Consider the following 11,065-nt stretch of genomic DNA (forward strand, 5'->3'; position numbering starts at 1 on the left):
ATCTACTGGAAGGATAGAAGAAAAAACTACCTGTGCATCCAGTTCATTTACTTTCTTCCCCAACTCTTCAAAGTCTTTGCAGATTGTCGGTAGGTCCTTCCTTGCCGTGTCATTGGTGCCAACATGTATCAGAAGAAATGGGTGGACGTCCTTGGAGCTGAAGAGCTTTGGTATCCTATCGGTCACATCTTTGATCATCGCACCTGGAAGGCAGCATACTTCTCTTGCAGTTATGTCCGGTCTGCAGATGGCTGCTTCTGTGCCTCTCAGTAGTGAGTCTCCCACCACCACCACTCTTCGTTGCTTCTTGGCTGTACTTTTTGCTGTCACTTGTTGCTGTGTGCCCTTTTCTTTTTTGCTTGCTGGTATTGCTTCATCCTTAGGTGTGCCATCTTCATCCTCTACAAAGATTTGATATCGGTTCTTCAGTTGTGTGGTTGGTGATTTCTCCATGGTCTTCTTGCTTCTTTTGGTCACATGCTTCCACTCATCTGCTTTTGGAGGTTCTCTGACACTTTTATCACCTTCTGTGACCAGTAGAGATGCTTCTGTTCTGTCTAGAAAGTCTTCATTTTCTTTGATGAGTTTCAAAGTTGCTATTCTTTCTTCCAGACCCCGCACCTTTTCTTCTAAAAGGGCCACTAGTCTACACTTCTGACAGGTGAAATTTGATTCTTCTTCTGGTCGATCTGTGAACATGTAGCACATGCTGCAGCTCACCATGTAGGTTGTCACATCTGCCATGTTGCTCCTAGATCCTGCTGACTTGCTGTGTGTTTTCCTTCTTGTGTAACCTACTCAGCCAAGCTCTCTTGCAATAATATCCTACAGGCAAAAATTTGGTGATGCTTTCCAAGCAGCTGGTCCCGGCTGTACCCAACGATCTTCTAGCTTAGGGAGACTTCGCTTTTCCCAGAAGGCACCTGGAATATGCAAATTAGCCTCCTCAAGCTTGAATCCCTGGTTTGTCTACTTTACATCAGCACAATTTTTGAACCCCAATTTTTTTTTGTTAGGGAGTTATAAGGGTTAAAAGTTGACCAGCAATTTCTCATTTTTACAACACTTTTTTAGGGACCACATCTTATTTGAAGTCATTTTGAGGGGTCTATATGATAGAAAATACCCAAGTGTGACACCATTCTAAAAACTGCACCCCTCAAGGTGCTCAAAACCACAAGTTTATTAACCCTTCAGGTGTTTCACAGGAATTTTTGGAATGTTTAAATAAAAATGAACATTTAACTTTTTTCACAAAAAATTTACTTCAGCTCCAATTTGTTTTATTTCACCAAGGGTAACAGGAGAAAATGGACCCCAAAAGTTGTTGTACAATTTGTCCTGAGTACGCTGATACCCCATATGTGGGAGTACACCACTGTTTGGGCGCATGACAGAGCTCGGAAGCGAAGTAGGGCAATTTGACCTTTCAATGCAAAATTTACAGGAATTGAGATGGGACGCCATGTTGCGTTTGAAGAGCCCCTGATATGCCTAAACAGTGGAAACCCCCCACAAGTGACACCATTTTGGAAAGTAGACCCCCTAAGGAACCTATCTAGAGGTGTGGTGAGCACTTTGACTTACCAAGTGCTTCACAGAAGTTTATAATGCAGAACCGTAAAAATAAAAAATCATATTTTTTCACAAAAATTATATTTTTGCCCCCAATTTTTTATTTTCCCAAGGGTAAGAGAAGAAATTGGACCCCAAAAGTTGTTGTACAATTTGTCCTGAGTACGCTGATACCCCATATGTGGGTGTAAACCACTGTTTAGCACATGGTAAAGCTCGGAAGGGAAGGAGCGCCGTTTGACTTTTCAATGCAAAATTGACAGGAATTGAGATGGGACGCCATGTTGCATTTGGAGAGCCACTGATGTGCCTAAACATTGAAACCCCCCACAAGTGACACCATTTTGGAAAGTAGACCCCCTAAGGAACTTATCTGGATGTGTGGTGAGCACTTTGACCCACCAAGGGCTTCATAGAAGTTTATAATGCAGAGCCATAAAAATAAAACAAAATTTTTTTCCCACAAAAATTATTTTTTAGCCCCCAGTTTTGTATTTTCCCTAGGGTAACAGGAAAAATTGGACCCCAAAAGTTGTTGTCCAATTTGTCCTGAGTACGCTGATACCCCATATGTGGGGGGGCACCACCGTTTGGGCGCATGGGAGGGCTCGGAAAGGAAGGAGCGCCATTTGAAATGCAGACTTAGATGGAATGGTCTGCAGGCGTCACATTGCGTTTGCAGAGCCCCTAATGTACCTAAACAGTAGAAACCCCCCACAAGTGACACCATTTTGGAAAGTAGACCCCCTAAAGAACTCATCTAGATGTGTTGTGAGAGCTTTGAACCCCCAAGTATTTCACTACAGTTTATAATGCAGAGCCGTGCAAATAAAAAATATTTTTTTTCCACAACAATTATATTTTAACCCCCAGTTTTGTATTTTTCCAAGGGTAACATGAGAAATTGGACCCTAAATGTTGTTGTCCAATTTGTCCTGAGTACGCTGATACTCGATATGTGGGGGGGAACCACCGTTTGGGTGCATGGGAGGGCTCGGAAGGGAAGGAGCATCATTTGGAATGCAGACTTAGATGGATTGGTCTGCAGGCGTCACATTGCGTTTGCAGAGCCCCTAATGTACCTAAACAGTAGAAACCCCCCACAAGTGACCCCATATTGGAAACTAGACCCCTCAAGGAACTTATCTAGATGTGTTGTGAGAACTTTGAACCCCCAAGTATTTCACTACAGTTTATAACGCAGAGCCATGAAAATAAAAAATCCTTTTTTTTCCCCACAAAAATTATTTTTTAGCCCCCAGTTTTGTATTTTCCCAAGGGTAACAGGAGAAATTGGACCCCAAAATTTGTTGTCCAATTTGTCCTGAGTACGCTGATACCCGATATGTTGGGGTAAACCCCTGTTTGGGCACACGGGAGAGCTCGGAAGGGAAGGATCACTGTTTTACTTTTTCAACGCAGAATTGGCTGGAATTGAGATCGGACGCCATGTCGCGTTTGGAGAGCCCCTGATGTGCCTAAAGAGTGGAAACCCCCAATTATAACTGAAACCCTAATCCAAACACACCCCTAACCCTAATCCCAACAGTAACCCTAACCACACCCCTAACCCTGACACACCCCTAACCCTAATCCCAACCCTATTCCCAACCGTAAATGTAATCCAAACTTTAGCCCCAACCCTAACCTAACTTTAGCCCCAACCCTAACTGTAGCCCTAACCCTAACCCTAACCCTAGCCCTGACCCTAGCCCTAATGGGAAAATGTAAATAAATACATTTTTTTAATTTTTTCCTAACTAAGAGGGTGATGAAGGGGGGTTTGATTTACTTTTATAGTGGGTTTTTTAGCGGATTTTTATGATTGGCAGCCGTCACACACTGAAAGACGCTTTTTATTGCAAAAAATATTTTTTGCCTTTATCCACATTTTGAGAGCTATAATTTTTCCATATTTGAGTCCACAGAGTCATGTGAGGTCTTTTTTTTTGCGGGACGAGTTGACGTTTTTATTGGTAACATTTTCGGGCACGTGACATTTTTTTATCGCTTTTTATTCCGATTTTTGTGAGGGAGAATGACCGAAAACCAGCTATTCATGAATTTCTTTTGGGGGAGGCGTTTTTACCGTTCCGCGTTTGGTAAAATGGATAAAGCAGTTTTATTCTTCGGCTCAGTACGATTACAGCGATACCTCATTTATATTATTTTTTTATGTTTTGGCGCTTTTATACGATAAAAACTATTTTATAGAAAAAATAATTATTTTGGCATCGCTTTATTCTGAGGACTATAACTTTTTATTTTTTTGGTGATCATGCTGTATGGCAGCTTGTTTTTTGCGGGACCAGATGACGTTTTCAGCGGTACCATGGTTATTTATATTTGTCTTTTTGATTGCGTGTTATTCCACTTTTTGTTCGGCGGTATGATAATAAAGCGTTGTTTTTTGCCTCTTTTTTTTTTTTTCTTACGTTGTTTACTGAAGGGGTTAACTAGTGGGCCATTTTTTTAGGTTGGGTCGTTACGGACGCGGCGATACTAAATATGTGTACTTTTATTGTTTTTTTTTATTATTTAGATAAAGAAATGTATTTATGGGAATAATATTTACACATTTGGAATTTTTTTTTATAAACTTTTTTACTTTGTCCTAGGGGGGGACATCACAGATCGGTGATCTGACAGTTTGCACAGCACTCTGTCAGATCACCGATCTGACTTAGAGCACTGCAGCCTTCACAGTGCCTGCTCTGAGCAGGCTCTGTGAAGCCACCTCTCTCCCTGCAGGACCCGGATGCCGCAGGCATCTTGGATCCGGGGTTTGCAGCGAGGAAGGAGGTAGGAGACCCTCGCAGCAACGCGATCACATCGTGTTGCTGCGGGGGTCTCAGGGAAGCCCGCAGGGAGCCCCCTCCCTGCGCGACGCTTCCCTGCACCGCCGGCACATCGCGATCATGTTTGATCGTGGTGTGCCGGGGGTTAATGTGCCGGGGGCGGTCCGTGACCGCTCCTGGCACATTGTGCCGGATGTCAGCTGTGATAGACAGCTGACACCCGGCCGCGATCGGCCGCGCTCCCCCCGTGAGCGCGGCCGATCGCTATGACGTACTATCGCGTCGAGGGTCAGATAGGCCCAGGGCACCTCGACGGGATAGTACGTCTAAGGTCAGAGAGGGGTTAATCCAACCCTTATATCAAAATACAACATGCCTCTGTTTCTAGGTCTGAGAAAAATCACAGACATGTGAATGGCCCCATAGACTATCACAAGTACAAGTGCTATCCTTAAAAAACATGGATAGCACTTGTACACGAAAAACGGACATCTGAATGAGGTATATGATTGCACTCTTACTGAGAGTCTATAACTGTTAGAGAACACTCACACATCTACGTCTATTTTTACATCCGTGTAAAATGAGCCATTTTTCTGTGATGTGTCATTCTAGTGACATCCGTGTTGCCTTTGCTTTTTATTATCATTTTAAAAACTGAAGCAGGCAGTTACAGTTACCTTCTGCGGCAGAGCAGGGAGAATCGATCTCCCTGCTCTGCCGCCTGCTATGGGGCCCCTGAGCAGGCCGGGGGGGGTGGGGGGGGGGGGGTGGGGGGGCCCGGTGCCAATAGTGGGCCCCCCGCCTGTCACCGCACTGATGAGGGAAGGAGCGCTGCGCTCCTCCCATCATCCCCTGTCAGCGTCCGGTGTACCGACGCTGACAATGGGCGCGATGACGGCACCACCCGGTGCCCGCTGTCAGAAGATGAGCAGGAGGTCGGAGCACCGCTGGAACATGGAGGAAGAGAGGTGAGTATTTATTTATTGTTTTTTTTCATGGGGGTTGCCTTATACTTCAGGATCTGCCTATAATGGTGCTGCCTTATTCTTCAGGATCTGCCTATAGGGGGGCTGCCTTATACTTCAGGATGTGCCTATAGGGGTGCTGCCTTATACTTCAGGATGTGCCTATAGGGGTGCTGCCTTATACTTGAGGACCTGCCTATAGGGGGCTGACTTATACTTCAGGATGTGCCTCTAGGGGTGCTGCCTTATACTTAAGGATCTGCCTATAGGGGTGATGCCTTATACTTCAGGATCTGCCTGTAGGGGGGCTGCCACACACTTCAGGATCTGCCTATAGGGGGGCTGCCTTATTCTTCAGGATCTGCCTATAAGGGGGCTGCCTTATACTTCAGGATGTGCCTATAGGGGTGCTGCCTTATACTTCAGGATGTGCCTATAGGGGTGCTGCCTTATACTTCAGGATCTGCCTATAGAGGGCTGACTTATACTTCAGGATCTGCCTATAGGGGGCTGCCTTATACTTCAGGATCTGCCTATAGGGGGGCTGCCTTATACTTCAGGATCTGCCTATATGGGTGCTGCCTTATACTTCAGAATCTCCATATGGGGGTACTGCCTTTTACTACAGGGTCTACCTATGGGGTGCTGTCTTATACTACAAGGTCTGCCTATGGGGGTGCTGTCTTGTGCCATAGAGTCTGCCTATGGGTGCTGCCTTGTGCTATAGAGTAGGCCTATGAGGAGTGCATTATACTATATGGAGGCTTATGGGGAGTGAATTATACTATATGGAGACCTATGGGGAGTGCATTATACTATATTTAGGATGATCTGGTGCATTATACTATACGGAGGTCATCTAGTGGGCCATCTTACAGTATGGAGATTACAGTGAAGGGGTCATCATACAGTGTTGGACCCATCAAACAATTTGGGGGGCTTCTAAGGGGTCAGTATACTGTGTGGATGGTACTATACAGTGAGGGGGCATTATACTGTATAGGGGAGCTGTACAGGGGAGCAGACTCGGGACATTATTAAATGTAAAGTGGGCACTTCTTGTTATACGGGATCTCAGGTTACTGTAACTATCAAAGGGGCACACATGGCAATATTACTTTCTAGCGAGCAAAATTGGGCACTGTTTTCTAGGGCATTTTCACCCGGCATTACTATATTATAGAGGGGTGCTTTAGAATTTAGAAGGCACAGAGAACCGCAGAGCAGGTGCAGTAATAGGGACACATACGGCAGCAGCGGCTCAGTATTGGGGTATCAGGGGCAGTAATAGGGTCACATACGGCAGCAGCGGCTCAGTATTGGGGTATCAGGGGCAGTAATAGGGTCACATACGGCAGCAGGGGCTCAGTATTGGGGTATCAGGTGCAGTAATAGGGACACATACGGCAGCAGCGGCTCAGGATTGGGGTATCAGGGGCAGTAATAGGGTCACATACGGCAGCAGCGGCTCAGTATTGGGGTATCAGGGGCAGTAATAGGGTCACATACGGCAGCAGGGGCTCAGTATTGGGGTATCAGGTGCAGTAATAGGGACACATACGGCAGCAGCGGCTCAGTATTGGGGTATCAGCAGGATGAGGAGTTTGTGCAGGTTGGGAATAGATTGTGATGAGGTTGGAATATGAGAAGTGAAATGTGTCTTTGTTGTATTCTCTGCAGACGAGTCCTGGCTGGAATAAGTTGTCATGTCGGTCTGTGCCAGATGGAAAAGACGGGAAAAGTGAATGATTCCATCAGAGAACATCATCGATAAGACATTATCTGTAACTGTGCGGTGATCTCCTATATGTTCTGAAGGGCTGGTATCTACAACTGACCATATGGCAGTAATATCCATGTTGGTTGTTATATAGAGACTAGATGGTGGCCCGATTCTAACGCATCGGGTATTCTAGAATATGCATGTCCAGCCACGTAGTATATTGCCCAGTGATGTAGTATATTGCCCAGCCACGTAGTATATTGCCCAGCCACGTAGTATATTGCCCAGCTACGTGGTATATTGCCCAGCTACGTAGTATATTGCCCAGTGACGTAGTATATTGCCCAGTGACGTAGTATATTGCCCAGCCACGTAGTATATTGCCCAGCTATGTAGTATATTGCCCAGTGACGTAGTATATTACACAACGATGTAGTATACAGCACAGAGCCACGTAGTATATTGCCCAGTGACGTAGTATACAGCACGGAGCCACGTAGTATATTGCCCAGCCACGTAGTATATTGCCGAGCCACGTAGTATATTGGCCAGTGACGTAGTATACAGTACAGAGTCACGTAGTATATTGCCCAGCTACGTAGTATATTGCCCAGCCACGTATGTCACAGGTTACAAAATAAAAAATAAACATACTCACCTTCCGATCCGAGGGCCCCATGTAGTTCTAACATACTCACGTTCCGTTCCGATCCGAGGGCCCCTTGTAGCGCGGCCGCTAAGTCTTCTGGGTAATTTCGCAATGCATCGCCGGGAACGGAAGATGGTGGCCGGCTCACGAAGGGTGAGTATAGCAGGTTTTTTGTTTTTTTATTATTTTTAACATTAAATTTTTTACTATATAAATAGGCATAAGCATAGGCAGCATCGATAGTAAAAAGTTGGGGACACACAGGGTCAATAGCGGCAGTAACGGAGTGCATTACACGCGGCATAACGCGGTCCGTTATTGCCGGCATTAACCCTGTGTTAGCGGTGGCCGGAGGGGAGTTTGCGGGCGCCGGGCAGTGACTGCAGGGAGTAAGGAGTGGCCATTTTCTTCCGGACTGTGCCCGTCGCTGATTGGTCATGGCTGTTTTGCCGCGACCAATCAGCGACTTGGATTTCCTTGACAGACAGAGGCCGCGACCAATGAATATCCATGACAGACAGAAGGACAGACAGACAGAAAGACGGAAGTGACCCGTAGACAATTATATAGTAGATTATCTTCAGTAATAACTCGGTCATCTGCTGAGGTTCTTCTCCACTATTAGGCCGGCGTCACACTACCGTGTTTTACGAACGTAAGAGAGAAAATACGGATTGCATATGGTACAATGTTTCTCTATGCCCCAGCTCCTATCAGCCGTATTTTACTGATCCGTATTATACGGTGTTCTACAGCTGTAGAAAATCGCAGCATGCTGCATTTGTCACCGTATTGCGCAAAAAATACGCCAATGAAAGTCTATGGGGGCCAGAAAAATACGGATTTCACACGGACCAGCAGTGTGACTTGTGAGAAATACGCAGCGGTGTTCTATAGAAAAGCCGACAATTCAGTGCGGTGTACAGTAAAATCACACTGACAGGTTACAATAGAATAGCTAAAATAAATGTCTACACATAGTATAGGGGTATATATATATATGTCAGTGAGACACATATATGTATATATATTAATATATCATACAGCGCTAGATAGCTTAAAAGCCAGTAATTCAATTGCCGGCTTTTGCTATCTCCTTCTCAAACTCGACATGATATGAGACATGGTTTACATGCGGTAAACCATCTCATATACCTTTTTTTTTTTGCATATTCCACACTACTAATGTTAGTAGTGTGTATGTGCAAAATTTGGGCGCTCTAGCTATTAATTTAAAGGGTTAAATCGCGGAAAAAAATTGGCGTGGGCTCCCGTGCAATTTTCCCCGCCAGAATGGTAAAGCCAGTGACTGAGGGCAGATATTAATAGCCTGGAGAGGGTCCATGGTTATTGCCCCCCCCCTGGCTAAAAACATTTGCCCCCAGCCACCCCAGAAAAGGCACATCTGGAAGATGCGCCTATTCTGGCACTTGGCCACTCTCTTCCCATTCCCGTGTAGCGGTGGGATATGGGGTAATGAAGGGTTAATGTCACCTTGCTATTGTAAGGTGACATTAAGCCAGATTAATAATGGAGAGGTGTCAATTATGACACCTCTCCATTATTAATCCAATAGTATGAAATGGTTAAAAACACACACACACACACATTATTACAAAGTTTTTTAATGAAATAAATACACAGGTTGTTAGAATAGTTTATTATACTGGTAATCCACCTGAAGACCCTCGCTCTGTAAAAAAAGGTAAAATAAAAAAACAACAATATCCCATATCTTCCGATGATCAGTCTCGTCCCACGCTGTAAATCCATCTGAAGGGGTCAACTAATTTTACAAGCAGGAGCTCTGCTAATGCAGCTGTGCTCATGCCAGTAAAACCCCAGCGAATGAATGGAAAGTAGGTCAATGACCTGTAGTTACCTTCAGTTGCGGTGAGGCGCCCTCTGCTGGATGTTCCCAGGCTCAAGTTCATATGAGGACATCCAGCAGAGGGCGCATTACCGCAACTGAAGGTAACTACAGGTCATTGACTGGCATGAGCACAGCTGCATTAGCAGAGCTCCTGCTTGTAAAATTAGTTAACCCCATTGAACTGTAAACTCATGGGAAACTGCTGCGGATCCGCAGGGTTTTTTGCAGCGTGTGCACATACCTGTAGAATTAGGCTATGTGCACACGGTGCGGATTGGCCGCTGCGGATTCGCAGCAGTGTTCCATCAGGTTTACAGTATCATGTAAACTTATGGAAAACCAAATCCGCTGTGCCCATGGTGCGGAAAATACCGCGTGGAAACGCTGAATTGTATTTTCCGCAGTATGTCAATTCTTTGTGCGGATTCCGCAGCGTTTTACACCTGTTCCTCAATAGGAATCCACAGGTGAAATCCGCACAAAAAACACTGGAAATCCGCGGTAAATCCGCAGGTAAAACGCAGTGCCTTTTACCCGCGGATTTTTCAAAAATGGTGCTGAAAAATCTCACACGAATCCGCAACGTGGGCACATAGCCTTAGGGTTAGGGTTGGAATTAGGGTTGTGGTTAGGGTTGTGATTAGGATTATGGCTACAGTTGGGATTAGGGTTAGGGGTGTGTTGGGGTTAGTGTTGGAGGTAGAATTGAGGGGTTTCCACTGTTTAGGCACATCAGGGGTCTCCAAACGCAACATGGTGCCACCATTGATTCCAGCCAATCTTGTATTGAAAAGTCAAATGGTTCTCCCTCACTTCCGATGCCCGACGTGTGCCCAAACAGTGGTTTACCCCCACATATGGGGTACCAGCATACTCAGGACAAACTGCGCAACAATTACTGGGGTCCAATTTCTCCTGTTACCCTTGTGAAAATAAAAAATTGCTTGCTAAAACATCATTTTTGAGGAAAGAAAAATGATTTTTTAGTTTCACGGCTCTGCGTTGTAAATGTCTGTGAAGCATTTGGGGGTTCAAAGTGCTCACCACATATCTAGATAAGTTCCTTTGGGGGGTCTAATTTCCAAAATGGGGTCACTTGTGGGGGGTTTCTACTGTTTAGACACACCAGGGGCTCTGCAAACGCAACGTGATGCCTGCAGACCATTCCATCAAAGTCTGCATTTCAAAAGTCACTACTTCCCTTCTGAGCTCCGACGTGTGCCCAAACAGTAGTTTACCCCAACACATGGGGTATCAGCGTACTCAGGAGAAACTGGACAACAACTTTTGGGGTCCAATTTCTCCTGTAACCCTTGGGAAAATAAAAAATTCTGGGCTAAATAATTATTTTTGAGGAAAGAAAACGTATTTATTATTTTCACGGCTCTGCATTATAAACTTCTGTAAGCACATGGGGGTTCAAAGTGCTCACCACATATCTAGATAGGTTCCTTTCGGGGTCTAGTTTCCAAAATGGTG

This window comes from Ranitomeya imitator, chromosome 1 (assembly GCF_032444005.1).
Source record: "Ranitomeya imitator isolate aRanImi1 chromosome 1, aRanImi1.pri, whole genome shotgun sequence".
Classification (NCBI taxonomy): domain Eukaryota; kingdom Metazoa; phylum Chordata; class Amphibia; order Anura; family Dendrobatidae; genus Ranitomeya; species Ranitomeya imitator.